This window comes from Vulpes lagopus, chromosome 7, assembly GCF_018345385.1.
Source record: "Vulpes lagopus strain Blue_001 chromosome 7, ASM1834538v1, whole genome shotgun sequence".
Taxonomy (NCBI): domain Eukaryota; kingdom Metazoa; phylum Chordata; class Mammalia; order Carnivora; family Canidae; genus Vulpes; species Vulpes lagopus.
In genome coordinates, this window is record NC_054830.1 from 90,367,050 (window position 1) to 90,391,054 (window position 24,005).

Here is a 24,005-nt window from a genome sequence, read left to right on the forward strand (position 1 = left end):
AAGGATTATATTTAAACCATCTCCGACAGATGAGAATCTATCCTCCATCGGGTGAAGAAATCCTTCCCTTGAAGGAGATTCTGTAACCTTCCTGATTAACTCATTTCGGTATTTACTATCCTTTGCTTGCTGCAGAGAAACCTATTTCAACTGCCATAGGAACATTAGGATTTGTCTGCTCTGGACTTGCTGAACACAAACTGACATCTTTATGTAGCTGAGCATCATCATATCTCCAGGGCCCCCATGTCACTGCTTGATTACACAATTAAACAATTCTGGGAGTCAAGATGTAGTTATAGGTAAGAGCACCAAGAGTCAGGCAATTCTGGATTAGAGTCTTGGCTCTTTCACTTTCTTGTTTCTATGATCTTGGGCAAAGGTACTTAAAATTTCTGAGCCTCAATTTTTTTACCTATATGGTGAAGGTAATAAACAGCTCTTAGGGGTATTGTGAAATTGAAATTAGAAAGACGAATGTTTTAGGTCAAGCTACATGAAATCATCAATATGTGACCATTTAGACCAATAAAATAGCAATTTTACGTGGTTCATACTAATAAATGGCTTAGCAAAGTACCGGAATTCTATCAAAGATTTCACATTAGTAACAATTTTTAGAAACAGAAGAAAAAACTTTAACAATATATTATCATTAGCATAGTATATATAATGTTAATATAGTATATATGTGACATAATACATATAACAACATTACTAGTGTTAGTATATTATCATTGTTACTGTCCTGGTGTACAGCATCCAGTCGAGGTGCTAGAGGATATTTCTGTAAACAAACGTTTATGAAATGATGAGAACACTGATTTATGGAGCTGTGTGATGCCACAAAACTGTGAAAGACAGCATCTAAGTTGGCCTGCAGAGGTTAGGGAAGGTACCTGAAAGGTGGCAGCATTTGAACTGGGTTTTCTAGCATCAGTTGGAGATTTTTGGGTAGACAAACTGATGGAGGAATATCGAGCAGAGGAAAGAGCATGAGCCTAACCCATGGGACATATGGTAACCTGCAGTGATTCTATGCAGGGAGAACAGAAACTAGGACTTGGAACTGAGAGTAGAGAGGAGAAGGAAATAGCTTGAAAGAACAGTAAATTTTATTGGGGATGTGTTTTCACTGGTTTTTGCCAGTTTGGAAGATTCCTCTGGAGGTTTTGTAGAGCATGACTGGCCTGGAGCAAACGTGGACACAGAAATGTGAAAGGAGGCTCCTGCAGTGGTTCAGCTAAGAACTAATGGCAGCTGAACCCAGGACAGTAGCAGTGTGCTTAGAGAGCAGTGGATACAAATGATATATTCATGTTTTAAAGGTCCTAGTGATGGATGTGTTCAGGCAAGAGAGTGACATGGAAGTGGACTCGTGGGTGTATGGCTTGAGCCCTAGTGGGTGATCACACTGTTCCCTGAGGTAAAGGAAATCAGAGCAGGAGAAGCAAAGCTGGGGCATGGAAAGGGTGGGAGAGAACTGAGGAAATAACAAGTTGGGTCTGGGCATCCTTGCTATGGTCTAAGTGTTAGTGTCTCCCCAAAATTCATATGCTGAAGCTCTGGTCTCCATGTGATGGTATTTGGAGGTGGGGCTTTGGAGGAGGGAATTAAGTATAGATAAGGCCATGAGTGTAGAGCCCTCATGATGAAATTGTACCCTTAAAAGGAGGAGGACCCCAGAGCTGCCTCTCTGCCATGTGAGGACTTAGCAAGAAGGTAGTGTCTGCCAGAGGACCTCCACCCGTCTCCAGAACCATAAGAAATGTGTTTGTTTGGAGCTAGGTACTGCAACATTTACAGAATGGTCAACACAACTTCTGTACTTCTTCTGTTATGGAGAAATAAGTACTTAGCTTTTCTGACTACCAAGATAAGATGTGGGAACCATCTCTGCTTTTCTGGGTGAGAGCGGTGGTGGCTGTTGTCAAATGGTTTAAGGTATCTTGTAATGACTTTGTAAAATTTTGATTTAGAATCTATCCCCACTCCCTCTGGAAGAATCTCCTAAGTGAGGATTATTAAGAGCCGAAGGGACATGAGCAGATCTGGGACAGTTAGCCATGGAAGACTTCCTCATTCCTAGAATTCATGTTGGTCAGTAATATTGGTTCTGAAAATAGCTTAGAGCTAAAAATACATTTCAGAGAGAGAAAAGAATTACAGATCTATCAAGAAGGGAAAACAGGAGAAAAGGAAGATGCCATGTGTTTCCTGAGCTTTGTAATGGCATCAGCTAATATAAATCATGGATGAATGTGGGAATAGGAGAAAGAAGCATGGCTGCTAGAGTCTTTTCAAAGAACAATCTCCCTGAGTCATAGTGACTGATTACTATGTGTAATGAAAGATAGGAATGTCAGTGATGATGGAGTTTTCAAGCCTGCCTAAGTGGGGAAATGTTGGTGTTATTGATGGAGGAGAGGAATTTAGCATGCTGAGCCCAGTGTGCGTGTAAGGAAAAGGATGAGCTCGGTTTGGCAAGTGTTCGTTTGAGGGAAGGAAATGGAACAGCCAAGCAGGAACATTCAGCAGGAATCAAAGACAACACAGCAGGGATGGAGTGGGAGACCAAGGTGGAAGGTATAGATCTGGGTGTCACTTGTGCAGATATGATCCAAGAAGCAGACAGAACATTTGTAGCAGAAGAAAGAACTCAGCACCCAGGCTGAATTTTCAGAAATGCTCAAGATTCAGAGTTGGGGGACAGGAGGGAGGAGAAAAGCCAGGGGTGGAGAAGAGATCGATCCAGAAGGAGGTAGAATGACTTGCCTTCGAAGTGGGTAGAGGCCATTTCAAGGTTTCAAGACAGGTGATCAATGTATCCTTGAGCTTCATTTTAAGAAATATGCCCGTAAAAGAGGAGTAATAAGATGGTAGTTAAGCCGACACCAAAGTCATACTGAGATTATCTTTCAAGATGAAGGAGAAACACACACATTGGTTTGGAAGTTTATGTAGAGAGAGTCTGAAGATGCCACAGAGAGGGAGTAAATATCGCGACTATCTTTCAGATGGGATCTAGCTTTAGTGAAAAAAGGACACCAGTTCCTTTGAGCTAGAAAGAAGGAAAAGAGGAGTAAAAATGAAGGTTGAAGTTTTTGTTTTTGTTTTTTTTTAAGATTTTATTTATTTATTCATGAGAGACAGAGAGAAAGAGAGAGAGAGGCAGAGACACAGGCAGAGGGAGAAGCAGGCTCCATGCAGGGAGCCCAACGTGGGACTCGATCCCGGGTCTCTAGGATCACACCCTGGGCTACAGGTGGTGCTAAACTGCTGAGCCACCCAGGCTGCCCTGAAGTTTTTTTATTTTATTATTTTATTTATTTTTTTTCTGAAGTTTTTTTTTTTAAATGAAAGCATCTGATTCTTGATTTCAGCTAAGGTCATGATCTCGGGGTTGTGGGATTAAGCCCCACAATGGGCTCCACACTCATTGGGAAGTCTGCTTGGGATTTGCTCTCTCCCTTTGCCCCCCCCTCCAAATAAATAAATAAATAAGTAAATACATCTTTAAAAAATAAATAAACAAAGGTGTTAGAATGAAGAAGAGAATCTCTGGAATTGCTCATTAAAAAGAGAATGGGAGGTGGGTGGAGGGATGGGTGGGAGGATGGGGCAACTGGGTGATGGACATTAAGGAGGGCACGTGATATAATGAGCACTGGATGTTATACAAAACTGATGAAATGGGCAGCCCCCGTGGCGCAGCGGTTTAGCACCGCCTGCAGCCTGAGGTGTGATCCTGGAGACCCAGGATCGAGTCCCACGTTGGGCTTCCTACATGGAGCCTGCTTCTCCCTCTGCCTGTGTCTCTGCCTCTCTCTCTCTCTCTCTTTCTCTGTGTGTCTCTATGAATAAATAAAATCTTAAAAAAATGTTTAAAAAAAACAAAACTGATGAATTATTTAAAATTACATCTGAAACTAATGATGTACTCTGTTGGCTAATTGAATATAAATTTAAAAAAAATACAAAATGTAATGGGAATAGAAAAAAAACAAAAAAAATAGGATGGAGAATTATTTATCAAGTAAGAATGCAGATTTCAGAAGAATTAGATTTTGAAGTAGCAATTGGTAGACGGGTTAAGTAATCACCCACAAATGAGGAAGGAGCCTGTAGCTAAGTACTAGGTCCTGACTTTAAGTAGCAATTATAAAATAACTATTTGTTGAGTTCTTTCTATGTGCCAGGCATGTGTACTTGAAGCCAGAACACAGGCTTACGTCACTCACCGGCAGTTCTCTGTGACCAAGGCTTGGGGGTACAGAGTCAAGGGAGAGGATTCTTTAAAGTGGAAGAGAGGCCCACAATGAAGAAGATGCTGAGCAGGCTTCCACAGTGCTGTGCCACTCATAAAGCACTTTCCAGATTCTGATACTGTTTCTTCTTTTATGCTGACAAAACTTATCACCTTCAAGATTCCTCAGAAATTACATCTGGATTTAAATAAGCTGGAGTCTGGAGAAAGGAGTAATTCCCAGAAAGGGGGAAGAGAATTAGCATTTTTTGGAAAAATAAATAAGTGGATAAGTTTTAATAGATATCTTTGATCTTTTCAGCAGTTTTATTATGATTCACAAGGTATGGCTTTCTTTGTATTTATCCAAAATGTTCGTGAGTAGTAGAATGGATAAGTAAATTCTAGTTTGTCTACATGGTGGAGTGCTATACAGCAAGGAAAATGAATAAATTATAGTTCTATACAACAGCACAGGGATCCCTGGGTGGCGCAGCGGTTTGGCGCCTGCCTTTGGCCCGGGGCGCGATCCTGGAGACCCGGGATCGAATCCCACGTCGGGCTCCTGATGCATGGAGCCTGCTTCTCCCTCTGCCTGTGTCTCTGCCTCTCTCTCTCTCTCTTTGTGACTATCATAAATAAATTAAAAAAAATTTAAAAAAAAAAACACAGAAGCTGGGAACACGTGTAGGGAGCTATTAGATCGTAGGAGGATCAGGGGTGTCCTCCTAGAGAGGCATATTTATATGTGTAATAGATAATCTGGGAGGCATATGTTCAGTGGTGAGGTGGATGAACTGGTGTAATACTGTCTGGATTGAAACCTTGGGCACATCAATTACCTGCTAGGCAGTATGATGAAGCTGTGTGAGGTTAGTCACACAACTAACCTGTGCTTTAGTTCCCTCAGCTGTAAAATGGGGTTAAATTATGGAAGTTATTATATATAAATGCTTAGAAAGGTGCTGGACACACCAGAAACCAAGGAAGAAGGGAGCTCAGGAGGAAAAGTCTGCCAGCAGAGAGGAGCATTTGATTATGACGTTGTTCAGAATTGCCAACATACAGTAGTCAGAAAAAGCAAACTCATTTTTTTGGTTTTGTTGTTATTATTATTATTATTATTATTATTAAAGATTTTATTTATTTATTCATGAGAGACACATAGAGAGAGGCAGAGACACAGGCAGAGGGAGAAGCAGGCTCCATGCAGGGAGCCCAATGTGGGACTTGATCCCGGGTCTCCAGGATCATGCCTGAAGATGGCGCTAAGCCACCCAGGCTGCCCTGGTTTTGTTATTATTTTTAAATCCTCTATCAACAGTCCAGCTCCTTATGGCTTGCCTCTGAAGCAGATGCTCCTGCTACCCCACCCTCCACCCTCCATACCACCAGCTATGTAGTAAGCACTACATAAGTGCTTGCTAGGATTACTGTTTAGGTGTGGAAGGCCATGGAGGAATGGTTCCCCAGAAGAACCAGATGGGGTGGAGACCAGCTTGGTGAGGAGGCCTTCCTGACAGAGGAACCCCATGTGCGAAGACAAGTAGGTAAAAAAAAGTTGTGCTCACTTACACCATCAGTTAACACTCAAGTCAGGAAGAAGACAGGGCTTTCCTGGGGATAGTAGTTCCATTATGGAAAAGGAAAGCAAATCATTGTGAATCTTTTCTTTGACAGGTGTCATTGAAGGCCACTCACAGTTTCACATGAGATCCTTCTGCCTTCAGTTCAACATTTTCCCCACTCCTCGGCATTGTACGTGGTTGTCTTTCTCTCTAGAGAGTCAAGGATGGCTTGAAGATATTCACCCTTGAGAGTGTAATTCTGCCAACAAGCTGTTTCTGTGCAGTGCTTCTTACTGCACCAATGTGAGAGCCTATTTTGATGATAAGAATAATCAACTGCTTTGTCTTCTAGAGGGTTCTTAATGCCAACAGTCCCGTACTTCTCTGTGAGTGCAATTAAATAAAGGGAGGGACAAAGCTCAGTTAAATAATTCATAAAAGCACAACTACAGAAAGAAAAATTTAGCTTGGTTTTTCCATCAGTCAATGCCCAGGCTGCTACCAAGGTAAGGGACTCCCTTACACTGAGGACTGTCATACCATCATAAGAGTTCACAGCAGGAGCGTACGTAAGTTGTCTTCCTGAAGAGTCCCAGGAGGACTGGCTTCACCTGCTTGGGCTGCGGTAACAAAATACCGTAGACCATAACAAACGGGAAATCACCTCATACCTGTTAGAATGGCTCAGATCAGTTAGAGAAGTGGTAACAGATACTGGTGAGAATATGGAGAAAAGCAAGCCCTTGTGTGAGCACTGTTGGTGGGGATGTAAATTGGTGCAACCACTATGGAAAACAGTACAGACATTTCTCAGGAAAAAAATAGACATACCATATGACCCAGCAATTCCACTTCTGGGTATATAACCAACAGATTTATTCTTTTTTTAAGATTTTTATTTATTTATTCCAGAGAGACATACAGAGAAAGGCAGAGGGAGAAGCAGGCTCCCTGCAGGGAACCCGACATGGGACTCAATCCCAGGACCCTGGGATCACGCCCTGAGCTGAAGGCAGATGCTCAACCACTGAGCCATCCAGGCATCCCTGAAAATGGGATTTAGAAGAGATCTCTGCATCCCAAGTTCACAGTAGCCAAATCATGGAAACAGCCAGATACATGGAATATTATGTAGCCACGAGAAATGAGGACATTCTGCCATTTGTGAGAATACGGGTGGACCCTGAGGGCATTACACTAAATGAAGTACATTGGACGGATAAAGACAAATACTGTGTGATATCACTTATATGTGGAACCTAAAAAAGGTGAACTCCTGGAAACAGACACTAGAATAATAGTTAACCAGGGGCTGAGGTGGGGGAAAGGGGAAAATGTTGGTCAAAGAGTACAAACTTCCAGTTACAAGATGAGTAAGTTCTGGGATCGAATGTACAGCATAGTGATTATAGGTAATCACACTCATACAATTATTTACTTGAAAGTTGCTAAGATAGTAGATCTTACATGTTCTCACCACAAAAAAGAAATGATAATTAGCTGACATCATGCAGGTGTTAGCAAATGCTATGGTGGTAATTATTTTGCAATACAGAAGCGTATCAAAGCAACACATCATACACCTCAAACTTACACAATGCTGGATGTCACTCATACCTTAGTGAAGGCGGAAAAATATGTAGGATTTTGGTACAATGGGTAGTCACGTCAACATATTGATAAGGGAAGTTGCAGAGAGCACCGTTGTCCCAGATAATTGGCACACAGCACCCGAAACATTCCTTCTGAAAAGCGCCCCTGTAATCCAGTCATTGCATGTGGGATATTATTGCAGTGGGGGCTACTATTCGAGAATACCATGAAATCTTTGCCAGTGTAAGAAAAGATTTTTGTCTTTAAAAGGTTGTCTGGGCTTTGGCTGTTGTCTTGCCAGCCTCTGTGATCTTGGCAGGCACTGCGATGTTTCTCCAGCTTCCTCAGGCTTAGGAGTCCAACAGGCCTCTTTCCTTATCTTTGTTACCTCAGCCCCCAGGGCAGCCAGGACAGTGTTTTGTCTGGGTGGTGGAGGTTCTTGTAAACGCTTAATCTTCAGAACAACGCTGACATCATAGGTATTATTAAGACCGGTTTTCAACTGAAGCAAAAGAGAGATGCTGCACATCTTGGCCAGGGTCTTGCTGCCAGGAAGTGGTGGACTCGGGATTTAAAACCTGATCTCTCATCTACCAAAGCTTCTGTATGCTGTTATGTGGCAGCATTCAGCAGCATCCCCGTTTGTGGAGATGAGTTCACTATTTCTAATCTGCTATTGATTAGCTTAAATTGTTGGAAGCCTATTTCAGATACTAAACTCAAATCTGTTTCTTTTTATTTCTGTGTAAAATTGCCCGGTGAGAGCAATACAGAATGTCCACTTTCTCTTTTTTTTCTCCTGACAATCACTTTCCAATACTTGCACTAAACTCTCAAATATAGTTAGGGATAGATTCATAAAGAGGTGGAACCTGCTACGGCATTTGAATTGAGGGAAATGAGAGAAACAGACATTACAGGTAAACCCATGTGATGACAATAGAAGGATTTGTTGAGTGCTTTATTGTGTCTAGTAATGTGCTGGTCACTTGCCGTGCATTATTCCAAGTCATCCTCATGATGACTGTGCAGAAGCTGGATGCAGTAGTCATTTTATAGATGCGAAAGTATACTTAAGAGGGACGCCTGGTTAGCTCAGTGGTTGAGCGTCTGCCTTTGGCTCAGGTTGTGATCCTGGGGTCCTGGGATCGAGTCCTGCCTGCATCGGGCTCCCCATAGGGAGCCTGCTTCTCCCACTGCCTGTGTCTCTGCCTCTCTCTCTGTGCCTCTCATGAATAGAGAAATAAAATCTTAAAAACAAAAACACACTCAAGAAGAAATGTGAAGTAATCCACTTCACCCAGGTATTAAGTGACAAAGATTTGAAACTGGACTTATATGACTCCAAAAAATGTTTTCTTCGCTAGCCTTGGCCTGGGTCTTGGCTATGTAAATTAAGTAACAAAAACAGTGTAATCTGTTTAGAAGTCTGAATTCAGTGGAGTACAAGGTTGGGAAGGCCTTACTTGTTTTTCATTCACCGTCTGAAACACTCTCTGCCAATTTACTCCATTCTTGTTCTCTATTAACATTTTAAGAGGATTCCACTGCTTTTTAGGCCTTTCCAGTCAGGACAAAGCCAAGCCTGTGTAAGTCTCAGATTCCAATCTCATTTCTTTCCCCTTCTCCAGCTCAGACCCAACAACCTAAGCCAGGTGACCTGCAGTAAAGAAGAGCATGGTGTTCTCATTTAATCTTCTTTCCCTACCTCTTTCACAGACGTTTCAGTCAGGGAGCAGAGAAATGGTGAAGGTCAAGTGATCATTAACTGCTAACGCTGGAATTATCTTTGACAGTTGCTGCGTCTCTAGGTAACCCTGATCCACTATCGATGCTGGCAGTAAGGCCAGCATCCACCAGTAGGCTGGATTTTGGGAAATGAAGGACAAAGGGGAAGCAAAGTTAAGGTTTGGATGACAGAGAAGATGGCATTATGGAAACGGGCAAGCTGGAAGAAAGTGAGCTGGTTCAGAAGAGGCATAATCCAAAGGGCATGGTGGAAGCTTCTACATGATAACTTAAATTGGAAGGACAGTTAGCTTTTGCTCTGTGGAACAGGTGTATGCCAGCTGTTGGTTATAAAATGAACCCAATTGTTTCTGTTAACTGCTATTATAAATCAAGGATGTATCCCCCCAAGGAAAAAAGAACATTCTCGGTAGACTCAATTAAAAACTTCTGGTGAAAATGTAGTTGAAATGGTGGCCAGCTTCCTAGTCTCTGTGGGATTGTAATCCCACTTAGTGATTCACTTCTCCTCTGCTGTGATTTTTTGACTCCTTGGTCTCCCCTAGGCTGTCAATCCCAATCCTGCTCCCTTTGGGATAGAGTGTAGTGTGGTGTCTGTTATTGGAAAAATGACTGCACAATACTAAAGCACCCAGAGTTTTCTGGCTGGCCTATAGATGCACTCAGGTTTTACACGCTTACTCCACTACCATTTCTTACCTTTGGAACATCTCTAAAACTAAAACGACCCTATTGGGAGCACCCATGAGGGTAATTGTGACCCGTATCCCTTTATCTTTACATGAACAAAACTCCTCCAAGAAAATGATTAGACATGGCATCTTATATTTCATCAGACTCTTAGTTGTCGTATAGATCTGACATTCTCTGTGTCTGTATAACATTTATTGGTCTGTCTATTATGAGAGAGCTCTCTTGAACTAGTTATAAGAAAACCCAGTTTGGCAAATGGTAAGTTATATCCCTACCTCTGCCACCTGAGCGATTTGATCTCGGGCACCACAGGAAGTTGCAGAGGCTTGGAAGGAGAGCATGAACAGAAGACACCAGGAGATCGAAGAACTTAGGAACACCTTGGGAAAGAGAAGAGGCCTAAGGGGGGAGGAAAGGGCTACTGGCAAAGATGAAATTACTTTAGAAATATTTCTGCACTGGTTTCTATGCGGGAAACCTATAATACCAATCCCATTGAAAAGACTGGGTCAATAGAGCTACCTCCTGAACTCTCAATTTATAGCACCAACATTTTCTCTAACTTTGTTACAGCTGAAGGCAGGAGTCATGTTGATACAAAACACTATTACAGCTCTTCTTGAAAAGAAGAAAAAGATTTTCACAAATGCTTCCCTTCTCATTTATTGTCACTACCATTTTTCCCCAGACTACTCTCATTCTCGGCCCACGTAGGAAATCAGAAGATAATTTAAAATTAAATGATGATGGCTCAGAGCTTAAAGCACTTAAAAAGAGAGAAGGAAAAAAACGCATCACATCTTGACAGGGCTGGGAATGAGGGCTGGAAGATTGCCAAGGAAGCCCAGAGGAGCTGTTGACAAGTGGGCCTGTGGTACTTTGTGTGACCAGAGAGGACCTGTAAGATATTCTCCTTCCTCATGCCCTGGGATCGTGTTTGAAGTCATGAAAACCTAGGAGAGAGTTGAAAAGAATGGAAAGCAGGTATGTACAGAGCACTAGTGAGTTAAAAAATCCAAGTTAAACATTTGATTTACTAGTTAAGTTACCATCTTGAAATATAAACCTACTCAGCATTTCTCTGTGTACCTAAAATGACATCCTCATGGAATATGAAGAAATAAAATCAAACTATACATATGCACACACATATATCTAAATACACATATTTACCTATACATTTGTGTGATACGCACACGCATACGTACATAACAACATTATATATCACACATCCCACATGCACATAATTCTTGATCGGTACAGGGGTTAACATATAAAACACTTCTTACAGTAATGGTATTAACTATTTTTATTATAGGATATAAAGCCAGCTCTTCAGCTTACTTTAGCTGTAGTCCCACTTGCCCATATGTGATGATATGCAAATCACAAAAAGGGCCCTCCCGTTTAGCATCTTCCATTTTTTGTCAAGGTTCTCTGACTGTTAGAAGTAAAAAAAAGCATAGGTGTCAGAGTCTGACAAATCAGAATTCAAATTTGTGCTCTGCCGCTCACGAGCCATAAAACCTGGGACAAGTTACCTTTCTGGGTCTCAGAGTCCACATCTGGATAATGGCATTATTTATTATTTCGCAATACGGCTGGGAAATTTAATGAGGTGAAAAGTATGTAACAGTGCTGAGCAGATTGCCTGGCATATAACATACACTAAATCAGGGACTGGCAAACTTCTGCCCAAGACCAGATAGTAAATATTTTAGGCTTTGCAGGCCTAACTACTCAAGTTAGTCATCATAGCTTGAAAGCAGCCAGAGACAATATGTAAAAGAATGAGTATGGCTGTGTTCCAATAAAACTTTATTTAAAAAAGACATGTGGGTCACTTTGGGCCTGTGATCTGTATAGTTTGCAAATCCAAGCTCTGTTTCTTCCTCTTTCCCTAGTTTGAGATGTAGGTTTTTCGTGTGTGTAACATTGAAAATAGCACCTACCAAAATGTTAGTTTATTTATCGAGCATCTGTTGTGTACAAAGGACCGAGTAAAGTGCGATGAAGAACAGAGTGAATAAAATTTGCTTTTACCCTTGAAGGGTTTAAAGAATAACAGAAAGTGTTTAACTTATCTAAGTTTGGTCTTCTTTCTTAGCCAGAAAATGATTTAAGAGTATTTATTTCATGGAGTTTTTATGAGAGTGAAATAAAGCTCAGATCTTAAGTGTAGATGTGATAGCAGCCATCGTGGAGAAATGATCATGCGACTGAACCTTTCTGCTGTGAAGAACTGTAGAACTGGACAAAATGTATGAATAAACTGTTTTCACACGTTGGACAACAGATAGCACAGGGCTGTGATGCTTGAGATAAGGAAAACACCATATTTCACTACAGCTTTCTGCCTGGGACCACCATCCAAACTTCAGCTGAAGTAAGTGAAGCCCAATTGAAAACAAGTTAAGCCTCGTCTTTTTTTAAGTGTGTTTCTTTTTAAGGTAATGGACTCACTGTGTAGAGGCGAGAAGAGAATAGAGTTTGGGGCTGCTGATGGAGCAGGAAGTAACAGGTCAGGTCACTGAAAAGCAGGCAGGTGCACACGTGAGATGGCTTCAGAAATCTGCATCAGGTTCCCTTGGAGGTTTGGGTGAATAGAAAGCTGCATATGCATAGATCAGGATTCAGTAAAAATAGGCAGAGAACAGTTATTGGACAACTGTGAACTGAACAAAATCTTGGAGGTTGCACAGTATAGGAAGATGGAGTGATGGCCATCCAACATGAAGGGACCTCATAAATACCCTGGGCATTCAATTGAGACCCCAGAAAATTTATATCTTAAGAGTGGAGCTATTCTAGATTCATCATATAAGAGCTTAAAACTAAACCTTGATAGGATAAAGCTGATCTGTCAATAAATTAAGTGCCTTCCAGAACAAAACACAACAGTCTTAAAATTCAGACTTATGTAACAGCATAGAATCCATAATTGAGTATACATAATATATTTGAAGACATGTGAGGGAGTATGAAAATGTGGCACTTACCCAGGAGAAAAAGGAGTCAATAGCAACAGACCCAGAAATAACACAGAGCTTGAATTTAGCAGACTTATTGCTCTTTGCTTTGGCCACACCTACCTGCCTTCCAGTCCTGCATCCCTGACCCCTGGCAACCACTAATCTATTCTCTTTCTATGATTTCGTCATTGCAAAAATGTAGTAAATAATATTATACAGTAGTCAGTCATTGGGGATTGGCTTTTTTCCACTCAATGTAATTCCCTGGAGATACTTTCAAGTTGTCGCACGTATTGATAATTGGTTCCTTTTATTATGGAGTAGTATTCCATGGTGCGGATGTATCACTGTTTATTTCACTATTCATCCGTTGAAGGACCTCTGGATTGTCTCCACTTTCTGGCTTTTACAAATAAATCTTCTGTGAACATTTGTGTACAGGGATTTTTGTGTGGACATAAGTTTTCATTTCTCTGGGATAGATGCCCAACAGTACAACTGCTGGGTTCTATGGTAGTTTCATGTTTAGTTTTATAAGAAACAGTCAAACTCTTTTCCAGAGTAGCTTTATCATTTTATAATCTCACGAGCAACGTATGAGTGATCCAGTTTTTCTGCCTTTTTAAAAAAAGATTTTATTTATTTTGTAGAGCACAAGCCGGGAGACCAGCAGAGGGGAGAGGGAGAAGCAGGCTCCCCACTGAGCAGGGAGCCCCATGGAGGATTTGATCCCAGGACCTCCAAGATCATGACCTGAGCTGAAGAAGGCAGATGCTCAACCACTGAGCTACCCAGGTGCCCCTGGTTTTTCTGCATCTGTACCAGCATTTAATGTTGTCACTATTTTTTATTTCAACCATTCTAATAAGTCATGTGAGATGCATTCTAAGCATGAAGATATAGATGGGTTAAAAGAGAAAAAAGATCATTGATCATAGTAAAGATGCAGTAATTACATCAAGGATAGGCAAAGGAGAGTTCACGTAAAAGATATACCAGAGATAAAGTGGAAGATTTCATGATAGAAATATGAATTAATTATTATTCATTAAGAAGACAAAGTCTTAAATGTGAGTGCATCTATAACAGAGCCTCAAAACATATAAACCAAAAGTGAAAGGACTGAGAGCAAAAATAGACATATCCATTATGAGAGTTAGACATTTTGACATGTCTTCTATCGGTAACTGGTTTGACAAACAGACTAAAAGCTATAGATTTGAACGCTGCTATCAGCCAACTTGACCTACTAGATAATTATAGCACACTATTCAACAATTGTAAGACACTTTCAAGTGTACATGGGATATTTATCAAGGGACACTATTTGCTAGACCATCAAAATGTATTTATAAATTTAACCTTAATGAATCCTATAGAGCATATTTTCTGCCTATGAAGGATTAAATTAGAAATCAATACCAAAATGTTGACACAATTTGAAAGTATTTGGAATATGAAAGACACTTCTAAATAATATATTCACCAAATGAAAAAAATTACAAAGATCATTGAGAAAGATTTTACTAAATGGTAACAAAAACAAAATAGCCAAGTTTTTGAGGTACAGGTAAAATATTGTTTAGATGGAAATTTATAATGGCAAATCTTATATTAAAAACGAATGGTTTTATTTTTTTTTTAATTTTTTTTTTATTTATGATAGTCATACAGAGAGAGAGAGAGAGGCAGAGACACAGGCAGAGGGAGAAGCAGGCTCCATGTACCCCGGGAGCCTGATGTGGGATTCGATCCCGGGTCTCCAGGATCGCGCCCTGGGCCAAAGGCAGGCGCCAAACCGCTGCGCCACCCAGGGATCCCAAAACGAATGGTTTTAAATCAACCGTCCATATTTGCTCCTTAGGAAGATAGAAAAAGCAAAGAAAATTACACCAAAGTGCACAGAAGGAAGGAAATAATAAATAGTAGAAATTAATGAAACAAAATGATCAGACAAGAGAACAAATCAGTGAACCAAAAAAGTTGATTATCAGAAAAGATCAATAAAATTGAGAACTGATCTTTCTCAACTGGAGTTCTGCAAGAGAATTAGACTTAATATTATTGGACTATTTTCTCTATTCTTCTAAGTAAGTTACATAGCCAATACTATTTTAGATCAATAGAAAAAAAGTTTCATTTTATATGATTGATGCTTTAGAGCATTAGGGCTTAATTATTTTGTGGAATCCTAGTTGAGAACAGCTGCCCTGATAAAAATTTTATTTTTTGTTTTAGAGATTGTTTATCTGAGAGAGAGCTGGGGGAAGGGCAGAAGGAGAGGGAAAGGAGAGAAATCTCAAGTGAAGTCCCTGCTGTGTGAGAGATCATGCCATGACCTGAGCTGAAACCAAGAGTTGGATACTTAACCAACTGAGCCACCAGGCACCCCTGTATTGAAAAATGTTAAAAGGAAATAGAAATTACAAATTACCATTATCAGAAATGTAGAAGGGGCCATCACTATAGATGCTGTGAACATCAAAAATTAGTAAGAAAATACTATCTTTATGCCACAAAATTAACAATAACACTATAACTGTGTTGAATGGAAAGAAGTTAAAGTTATAATTTACGACTTTCCTATAATTTCAGATGCAGGTTGTTGAAAACTTTAACTTCATTAATTGTGTGTGTGTGTGTGTGTGTGTATGCAGAAATATTATCAAAATATTAAAACTCGAACCTGGAAATACATAGTTGGATAATATATATGACAAAGTGGGGTTTATCTTGAGAATGAATGCAAGGTTGTTTCAACAGTTTAAAATTAATTATTTAAATGAATGTAATAACATTAATGAATTTTTTTTAATTTTTATTTATTTATGATAGTCACAGAGAGAGAGAGAGAGAGAGAGAGAGAGGCAGAGACACAGGCAGAGGGAGAAGCAGGCTCCATGCACCGGGAGCCCGATGTGGGATTCGATCTCCGGTCTCCAGGATCGCGCCCTGGGCCAAAGGCAGGCGCGAAACCGCTGCGCCACCCAGGGATCCCCAACATTAATGAAATTAAAGTAATATATCACTTAACAGATTAAGAAAAATTATGTGATTATCTAAAATTTGGAAAAAAATACAAAATACAACACCTATTTATAACAAAACTTTCAGCAAAGTAGGAATAGTAGGAGGTCTTTCAATCTGATAAAATCTACAGCTAACATATTTAATGGTGAAGGACTGGTTGTTTTCCGTATGATGTTGGAACAAGACAAAGAAGGCTTACTTCTATTACTTACTTCCATTCAACCTTATGCTCAAAGTAATGGCTAGTGTTAATAAAGCAGAAAAAAAAAAAAGGACAAAAGGAACAATGGCAATATGAATGTATACATAGAAAATTTTATGGGATTTATCAAAAAAAGATCCTAGAACCAAAATGTGGCTTTAACAAGGTCAGAGAATATGGTGTTGATATACAGAAATTAGTTGCATTCTATGTAATAGCAACACATAATTTGAAGATTAAATTTAAACCCACTGCTTACAACAGCATCAAAACATTAAATAATTAGATATAGGTATTTGGAAGAACTCGTTGAAAACTAAAAAAGTTACTGAGCAAAGATAAAGGTCTGTGTAAGAGAATAAATACAATATTCATGGATTTGAGATTAATTATGTTAATGTAAATTTAATGTAAGATGTACAGTTTCCTAAATTTATCTATAGATAGATTTTCACTGCAATCTCAAAATCCCAAAGCATTTTCCTTCTAAAGATTGTCAAGCTGATTCTAAGATTACTTGGAAATGCAAAGGACTTAGAATATTTAAAAGAAGAAGAGGTAAAGGAAAAAAAAAGTCTTGAAGAGGAGAAACAAGGTAAAAGTTCTATACTACCTGATTTCAGAACATATCATGAAGAATGTGTGATAGTGGCTAGCAATAGATCTTTAAGGTCTATGAAACAACAGAAAGTTTGGAAATAGATGAACTATTATATAGTCAATGTGATTTTTGACACAAGAGCCAAAACTATATTCAGTGAAAAAAAAGAAAGTATTTTCAAGGATTGATGCTGAATCATTGGATATTCACAATGAGGAAACAACAACCCCCAAACCAACTCAGCCCTAACTTCACACTTTACTCAAAAATTATTTCGAGATGTGTTGTGACACAAAAGCTAAAAGTACAGAGTTTCTAACAATATAATGGAATATCATCATAACTCTGAAACAGGTAAAGTCTTCTTGGAAAACACTAACCATAAAAGAAAAAAAAATGGATACATTGTTCAAAATTACAAACTTTAGGGACACCTGGGTGGCTGAGTGGTTGAGTGTCTGCCTTCAGCTTAGGTCATGATCCCAGGATCGAGTCTCGCATTGGGCTCTGCACAGGGAGCCTGCTTCTCCCTCTGCCTCTGTCTCTGCCTCTCTCTGTGTGTCTCTCAAGTGTAAATAAATAAAATCTTAAAAAAAAAAAAAAACCTAAACTTCAGCTCACTGAAAGTGTTCATTAAGAAAATGGAAAAAAAAATGAATAGGTAGGGGTGCCTGTATGGTTCAGTTGGTTGTGTTTGGGACTCTTGATTTCGACTCAGGTTATGATCCCAGGGTCATGAAGTCGAGCCCCAATCGGGCTGGCACTGGATGTGGAGCCTTAAGATTCTCTCTCTCTCCCTCTTGCATTGCTCCTCTACCCCCACCACTTGTGTGCTCACCTACTCTCTCTCAAATAAATATGAAAGCAAATAGGTAATCATGGGAACAAATATAATACTGTATAAATATCTGACAAAGGACTTGTATGTAAAGTACATAAATTGCATCTTCAAAGCACCTGGGGGGCTCAGTCATTTAAGCATCTGCCCTGGGCTCAAGTCATGATCCCAGGGTCCCAATACCAAGCCCCATATCTGGCTCCCTGCTTAGTGAGGAGTCTGCTTCTCCCTCTCCCTCTGCTCCTCCTCTTACTCGTGCTGTCTCTCTCATGTTCTGTCTCTCACATTCTCTCTCTCGATAAAATCTTTCTTAAAAGATAACACCTTCAATTCAACAGTAAGAAAATAGCTCAATGACAAATAGGCAAACTAGGCACTTTGCAAAGGAAGTGATTATAAATGGCCAATAAACACCTGAAAAATTGCACATTACTAGTCATCAGGGGAATGCAAATTAGTATTAAAATATCATTATACTTATGGGATGGCTTAAATTTTAAAAGCCTGATAATGCTAAATGTTGGCCAGGATGTGAAGCAACTGGAATTCTCTTCCGTTGCTGGCAGGAGTACAAAATGGTACAACCAGTTTGGAAACTGGCTATTTCTTATAAAGTTAAAACATGCTTCTACCTATGACCAAATAATTCCACTCCTAAATATGTAATCAAGACAAATGAAAACATATGTCCAGAAAAGACTTTTATACAAATATTCATGCTGCTCTATTAAAACCAAAAACTGAAACAACCCAAATGGCCATCAATAAGACAATGAAAAAATTGTATCATAGCCATCAAATGAAACTGACCTTAGCAATTAAACAGAGAGGGTAGATTTGGATATTTCTAAAGTAGAATCAGCATCAGTTAGTAACTCGATTGAAGGAGCAGTATGAGATAAAGAGAGGTGAAGATGGCCTTGAGATGATTAGGAGAAAGTGAGAAGAATGAAGGGAGGAAAGACTTTGGGAGGAGAATAAGGGTATGGATGAAGATTCTCAGATTTGCTTAGAAATGATATTTTTTTTCCAGTGTGAAGAAAAATAAGTTTCTTTATTAATTAAAGGCTCCAGGTAATCAGAATTCACTTGTTTCCATGTTTCAACTTCTTTGTGTCTGTTTCCTGGCTAATTTTCAGTGATTTCAAAGGGTATTTTAGCATTGTGAGTGTACCAAGAATGGTCCCAAGAGTACTTAGTGTGCTTTAGTACTACCTATTCCTTTAAAAAAAATTTTATTTTATTTTATTTTTAAGCAGTCTCCACTACTAGCATGGGGCTCAAACTCACAACCCCGAGATCAAGAGCTCCACAGCTGCACCTTGCTGTTCTTTCTGATGACATTTGAAGTTCAGGTATTTGTGGGATTGGGTTGGATGCCTGCTTGGTTACCTTTCTCTTTAGGTTGAGGGGGTTTGGGCTGAGATGTATTATTCTGAGTGTTCAGGAGTGATGGTAAGAAAGGAGGGGTAGAGCATCATAGAATGCTGTATGTCGCGTCCTTTGGGAATCGGTCATCCCATTCCTTGAGTTATTGTTTGTAATAGAGTTGTTTTCTTCTTTACTAGTGGGTGAATTTCTTGAGGGTAATGACTGCCTTATTCATCTTCTTATCCTTCCTTCCTGAAGTTTATCATGAAGTGAGGTGGCATTCAATGAAAAGGTGCTGAAAGGGCAGCCCCGGTGGCTCAGCGGTTTAGCGCTGCCTTCAGCCCAGGGCCCGATTCTGGAGACCCAGGATCGAGTCCCATGTCAGGATCCCTGCATGGAGCCTGCTTCTCCCTCTTCGTGTGTCTCTCTGTCTCTCTGTGTCTCTCTCTGCCTCTCATGAATAAATAAGATCTTTAAAAGAAAAAAAAAAGAAAAGGTGCTGAAAGAGGGAACAAGTTTGCCTCTGGAGATTTTATTATCATGACTTCTTCTGAGATATAAAATTTTGTTATTAAAAACAACAACAACAAACTTAAACAGCAGTTACAAAGTGAATTTTTAAAGAACTTTCCTCTCAAGAAAAGGGGAAATAAGACAAGCCCAAAATAAAAATGGGAAGACCCCTGACTAAAAGTGACATTTTAAAAACTAGATTGGAAAGAGAAGAGTGAAAAAGGAGAGGGAAATCAGATACTCAAGCTTTCTGAACTCAGAAAGGAAAAAAGCAGAAGAGATAGATCAAAAAATCAAAACTCCATTAAGGGAAACAAATGGGAAGTAAAGGGAATAGGGTATCCCTGCAAGATACAGAAGCATTTTGATTCAAGTGTTGGAACAGAGGAAGGTCACACAAAAACAGAGGGAGGTTACCTGAACACTGCCTGCCGATACTTGGGAGCGAAGCTGAGATTGACATTCACTTTGATCTCAACATCTACGTAATGATCTGCTCTCTAGATTATGCACCTCTTGATATTTACCCATTAACTGTGATAAACAGCTTAGAATAATGCCTCCCATGAAGGAGCCATGCTACAACAGCTCAGCCACCCTGCATTTTTCTAGCCACTTCCCTGTCCCGTCAAACTCTTCAGCACTGACCTTGAAACCACTTTGGCTTCCTGTTCAATATATTCTGTTCAAAACATGGTGCAAATTCTGGTATCTTCCACATCTAACTAGGGGGATTAGTGTGAGTTGTATTCTTTTGAGTATACAAGAATGAATATGAAGAAGGAAAGTAAGATAATTATCACTTTAATGGCAGAATGGATGGCTATCTTCCTTGAATATTACCTGGCATTTGATGTCCTGAAAGTGGATATGGTCTGAGAGGCAAACTGCTTCTATTCCAGTGTCACCTTCTACAAAATCAAAATAGGTTTAGGTTTTATTATTTTTAAATATAAATATTCAAAGGGAGTTGATAGTTGAGAATGAAGGATGGTACATTAACAGAAAATGCTTTCAGAATGAGGTTGTCATGAATTATATATGAAACATGCAAATATTTCAACGAAAGCAAAAATCAGCTGAATCTGGACAAATCATTGAGGATTTGCTTCCTCAGTAAATAAAACTTTGGGTGAAGAGAAAATCTGGGGAAAAAAAAGTAGCAATGATTTTATGCTTTGGGAGTTTGGTCATTAGTTTCATATCTGCTATAAAAAAATCTAGCAAATGTAGTGGCTTTAAAACCTGCCAGTGTATTCTCTTACAGTTCTGTGCATCAGAAGTCCAGCCTGAGACTCAGCTAAAATCAAGCCTTCTGCAGGCCGCTGCTCCTTGCTGAGGGCTGGAGGGGGAATCTCATTCCCTACCTTTGCAGCATCTACAGCCTGCCCACACTCCTTAGGTCCTGGCCACTCCCCACCCCTCCCACCCCCACCCCATCCCCATTCCCCCATCTGCCAAGCCAGCAATGGTGGATGGGGCCCATCTTTCCTCCTGTCTCTGACTTGCCCTTCTGTCTTCCTAGACTGCTATTAGGAACCCTTGTGATTACATTGAGCCCACCTGGATAATCTATTTTCAAGTCAGTTGATTAGCAATTTTCATTCCAGCTGCAACCTCAGTTCCCTTGTCATGTAATGTACCATCCTCACTGGGGATTAGGGCAGGGACATCCTTGGGGGATGAGTGCTCTGCCCACCACAGCTGTCTTTTGATTTCTGCCTCTGCTGCAGCATACTATGTGATTGTAGTCCCTCCTGAGCTGGACAGTCCCTGCTACATTTGCTTTAGAGTTACATGTGTTCCAGGGCTGCCTGGGTGGCTCAGTGGTTGAGTGTCTGCCTTCAGCTCAGGTTGTGATCCTGGGGTCCTGGAATCGAGTCCTGCGCTGGGCTCCCTGCAGGGAACCTGCTTCTCCCTCTGCCTCTGTTTCTGTCTCTGTCTCTCATAAATAAATAAAAAAGCAAATATAATCTTTTTAAAAAAGAAAACTAGATAATCCTGCTGAGAGACTTGTAATGAATTATTTTGTAGTTATGTTTATAGTTAGTGCAAGTAAGGGTCTGGTTAGCTTTGGTTAAACACTCCCTGTGACACTTTATTGACATTTTTAGTTGCTTTTAAATGACGTGTAATGCTTTTCTGAATTTCAGGTGAATTCTTCCCTTCTAGGGACAGGTGAGTATAACAGACGTTTCAAAAATAAAATAAAATAAAATAAAATAAATAAAATAAAATAAAATAAAATAAAATAAAATAAAATAAAATAAAATAAAATAAATAAAATAAATAAAATAAAATAAAAAAATAAAAATGAAATAAATAAAATAAAATAAAATAAAAAATAAAATACTCTCTTGATCGAGTTTTGAGCCCTGGCTATAGACCTATAGGCAAGTCAAACCCCATCCTTGAGCAGCTTATGAAATCCTGACCCCAGTCACTTCCCTCCTCAGGTTCTCACGTTCCAGGGGCCTAGACCATTCTGCTCCTGCCCTAATTACCCAGGGGGCAGCTAGCAGATCGGCAGCTCCTCTGCCCTGGAGCCAGTTGGCAGGAATCCAGCGCCCCTGGATGGAACCCCACTCTGCAGTCTGTAGGCTGCCTCCTCTAGCCGCAGCTTGCTCTTACCTTGTCCTGGGTGCAACCCCTGAATGACCCCGCCTAACTGCTTTCTCTCATTTGGAACCCTGAGGTACAGAGAGTCCTGCCTTTCATCTATTCGAGTGCCAGTGTGTTGTGTCCCACCATCAAAGAATCTGTCTTATAAAACAGTGAGCCGTTCATCCATCTACCTGTTCTTCAGCACCACTGGCATTTACTGAGGATTCAGTAGGGCAAGGCCTGAGCCAGGCCACAGGGGTGATTACTGTGGTCTCTGTACCCAAAAACTATTAAAGATGCAGATTTCTTCTGTGAGCTCTAGCATATCGCCAAGTGTTTCCTCCCTTACCCACTTTTAAAAATCATTTGCTGCTGAAATTAATAGCTCTGCATTGCTTTTGCACAACCCAATCAAGGTAGCTGGAAATCTGTTTGCATATGAATTTTAGGAGTGAGACATTCCATTTCAGCTTATGTGGATTTAATTTGCCACAATACTGATTGGATATACTCTTCTGAGCACTTATGACCACTTGAAGATACTGACTATTGCCAACAGTTTCCTGCAAGATGCCATTGATTCATGAACTTCCAGGAAGAAAAAACAGGAAACCTATTACAGTTAACATTATGAACCAGCCATGTAATAAAAGAAATTCAAGCGACATTTTACCAAACAGTGTACTCTGTAAAGATTTTTTTTTTCTATCATGGGCAGCAGGAATAGTGTTTGTTTGAATGACCAGTTCCTTCTCTTGCTTTTTGTAGGGCAGCCAAAGCCATTTTAGGATGGTGAGGGACGTGTCGCCAGCACATCTGAAACCTGTCTCTGGTGGACAGGGAACTGTATGATTCACACTTGAAGTTCTCTGGTGTTCGAAAGGGATGAAACCACTTTGACTTCAGGAGGACCAGAGGTGTTAGTTGCTGCTTGGCATTTTGACTGTGTTTTTCGAGACGAATATGTATGTATAACTGCCTGGGGAGAAAGCACATACAGCAGAACCTGAAGCGAATAACACAGGGTGATATATCACCCCTTACCATTAGTCATATCATATGCAATGTAAACAGAGTGGAGCAGTTTGCTACTTTCCCAGGTTCCATTATGTGTATGTGTTTATTTAATCAGGACTAAATGATATTACGTGAAGTTCCCCTTGCCCTCCTGAGGAATCCAGATTCAACACTTTCAGCGCTGTTCAGTGCTGGAGAGCGAGGAAAGTGTAACCATAGTGATGGAATGGAAATGATTTTCTTTGTTCAGAGGCTTCAATATCCAACAGACATTACAGTTTTCAAGGTCAAAAATATATTAGGATGAGATAAAAATTAAAGAAAAATGTGCTGGCTTAGCTACAAAAGCTAATTTAGTTTATGCATTATAAATTATGTTAAAATGACTAAAATGAGATTTCTCAGCAAGAACTAAATGTGTGGTTTCACAAAACTAATTTCCAAAGATGAACATGATTACAGAATTTAGCTTTAAAAGCTTTTCAGGCCATCAGAAAAAACAGCAAAGCTATCAATTATCAGACTTTAGTGGTGCCTCTGTCAGAAATATAATGGTATTTTTAGCATTCTGCTCAGCGTTTACTAAATTAAGAATGTCTACAAACAAATCAATTAATTGGGACATTATTTAATTAAGTAAAACATGTGATCTGCCAAAGAACCTTAAGCAGACGATTATAACAAACATCCCAGTAGCCTTCTTCTCCTATTGAGGGAGATAGCAGGCCAGCAGTAAAAAGATGGAAACTACAGGAAATGAAATGTTGATCAAACAAGCAAACACAGCCTCATGCTTTTCTGATTCATACTGCATACTTATGTAATTTTAAAAAGTGCTTGTTTTGAAAATCTGTGATTTCCTGGGAGAAGGTCAGTGCTATCTGTCAGGCATTCCAGTGCTGTTAGGTGGATGTGTGACATTTGTTAGGTGGATTTTTTTTTTTTTTGTAGCAATGCATATATAAACACAAAAGAATCTGTATTCTCATGCATGGCACACTTAAGTCC